Here is a 3,069-nt window from a genome sequence, read left to right as displayed (position 1 = left end):
TAGTGGTTAAGGATTTGGGCTCTGGTATCCCTTAAACCTGGATTTGAATCTCTGATTTGACCATGTATTTGGTGCATGAGCTTGGGCAAATTATTGATCTGAAATTCACTTTCTACATCTCTAAACTGGGGATACTAATAGTTCCTATTTTATAAAGGTTAGGTCAGAAAATACGTGCCAATCACCTAGCTCAGTGCTCGGCACATAGTAGGTGTTTAATAAATGCTGGCTCTCATTACTACTATTTTGCTGTCCAATCTACTTAACGATGGAAAAAGTGTAGCTCAGACGGGAATGGGGATGAGCCCTGTGTCACTTGGTGACTCAGTGGCAGAGCGGGGACTGGCACCCGATCTAGCACATCTGGCCCAGCTGCATGTCTCTCCCTTCTCTTGGTGGTGCCCTTGCTGGTGGCAGGAGGACCAGCCTTAGTCCTAATGGTCTCCCTCCCTAGGTCAAAGTCATCTTGCTTCAGAGACTCCTGTTCTCCCAGGGCACCCTCACCCCTAGATAGAAAGCCTACCAAGTTTTCCTCTGAGGGATCTGGGCTCAGGGTTCCCCCACAGGGGCTTGGGAGTGGCCCCCAGACAGGATCTCTGTCCTAGAGCTTTAGCCTGGCCCCAACCGACTTTGCAGTTCCTGAACCGAAGGCCATATGGGAACTCCAGCGAAACACTGGGAATGGTTCCATCAGCTCATTCTCATCAGCATCATTATCTTAGTTCATGAAGGAAAACACAAAGTTTAAGTTAATTTTAGCCCCCGCGATCCCTGGGAGCTATAGTAACCAATCCTATGAAAACATACATCTGTCCACACTGCAAACAGGTACCTGAGGAGCCTGCCAGCACCCCGTACTGAACAGCCGAGGCAGAGAACGCACTTTTGGCTTCTGGACCAGGGAGGGGTCTTGGGGGTCAGTTGGAACAGAGAAACTTTCAGGGATTCCAGTCCCTTTGGAAACCTGAAGGAAGCCATGGACCTTCTCTGAAGAAAAATGCACAGATGTCCAGACTTTTGCAGGTTTGAGGATCTCTCTCTCTCTCTCTTTTTTTTTAACTTTTTATTTTATAGTGGAGTATAGTTGATTAACAATGTTGTGTTAGTTTCAGGTGTACAGCAAAGTGATTCAGTTATACACATACATGTACCTATTCTTTTCAAATTCTTTTCCCATTTAGGTTGTTACAGAATATTGAGCAGTGTTCCCTGTGCTATATAGTAGGTCCTTGTTGGTTATCTATTTTATATTTAGTAGTGTGTATATGTCAATCCCAAATTCCAAATTTATCCCTCACCCCAACCCTTCCACCCTGGAAACCATAAATTCCTTCTCTAAGTCTGTGAGTCTGTTTCTGTTTTGTAGATAAGTTCATTTGTATCTTTTTTTTTTTTTGACTCCACATATACATGATATCATGTGATATTTGTCTTTCTCTGACTTACTTCACCTGAAGACCAGTGACGACCAGTCTTGGGCACTATTGCAGGGTGGAACCCTAGGTAAAAGACAACTCCACACCGACTGGCAGCCAGCTCCATGCTGGCCACTGTTCTAGACACTTGAAGCACTGCAGCAACTAAGACACGAGGAGCCCCTATCCTTATGGAGTGTCTGTCTAGTACAGTTGACAAATAGCTCCTGATCGTGACATGTGCCAGGAAGGAAAGAAAACAGTGAAAGGTGTTGAACTATGCCTGTGAGAGAGGGGGTCAGGAAGGGCCACTCTTAGGAGACATTAGAACGGAGACCTGGAGGGTGAAGACTCCAAGTACACACAATCAGATGGAGGAAGGTTCCCAGCAGAGGTAAGAGCAAGTGCAAAGATCCTGGGGTGGGAATAATGTTGTGGTTGTTGAGGAAATGAAAGGAAGCCAGTGTGGCTGGAGTAGAGTAAAAGAGGAAGAGAGGGCTTCCCTGGTGGTGCAGTGGTTGAGAGTCCGCCTGCCGATGCAGGGGACACGGGTTCGTGCCCCGGTCCGGGAAGATCCCACATGCCGCAGAGAGGCTGGGCCCGTGAGCCATGGCCGCTGAGCCTGTGCGTCCGGAGGCTGTGCTCCGCACCGGGAGAGGCCACAACAGTGAGAGGCCCGCGTACCGCAAAAAAAAAAAAAAAAAGGAAGAGAGTGGCAGCAGCAGGAGAGGATGGCCAGGGAGGTGGAGGCCATATTGTATAGAAGTTTATGAGAATGTTCTCTGCCTTCTCCCTTTCCATGTTATTCAAACCCAGTTCATGCTTTGAGAGCCACCTATTCCAGGAAGCCTTCTCTGCCTGCTCCAACTCAGAGATCCTGCCACTCTGAACCCCTGGGGATAAACCTCAGAGTCTGTACCCCTCATGTGAGTGGGTGGATGCCTAAGGCATGCCCTCTCAGCAAGATTCAAAGCTCCTTGAGGACAAGGACCAGATATTAATTCTTATACTTCTCAAAGTGCTAGGCCTGCATCATAAATATTCATACACTCATCAGTATTCTCATAAATATTCAACTGAGACCTGTTGCACTGAGAAGCTCATACAGCCTAAGAGTGAACCAAGCTGAATGTAGAATCAGCCGGCCTACCCCACTTCTAGCCACGTGATCTTGAGCAGGCTCTTTGCGCCTCTGTTTTCTGATTAGTAAAAGAGGCATAATAACAATATCTATGAAAATTCTAAGTCCTCAGTAAACCTTGGCCATTGTTACCTCTGTGACTGTAGTCAATATCATCAATTACCTTAGCTGTTCTATACTGATGACATAGATCCCCCAGCTAGAAAGCGAGCACTTTCTGTGTCCATTGCTGGTGCAGCTAGAGTTTGAATGGCTATTTTTAGACCATATCCCGAATCATCAGCGATGACGCATCAATGGCAGCTTCTTTAGTCTGTATAGAGGCAAGTCCTAGCCTTGCCTTTGTCACAGATACAACCCCCTCCAATTGCTCTGCCCTCCTCAGCACTGACTAATGTTAGGGAGGCTCTTGTAAAGATCACTGGTCATACAGTCAAGACCCTTGGGCCTGCCTCTGCCTCTGGGAACCTTGGGTGATCCCTTGCCTCTCCAGGCCTCAGTTCCCCTCTGAAC

This window comes from Mesoplodon bidens (assembly GCF_964165515.1).
Source record: "Mesoplodon bidens genome assembly, chromosome: 4".
NCBI classification, from domain to species: Eukaryota; Metazoa; Chordata; class Mammalia; order Artiodactyla; family Ziphiidae; genus Mesoplodon; species Mesoplodon bidens.
This window is presented reverse-complemented; position numbering follows the sequence as displayed.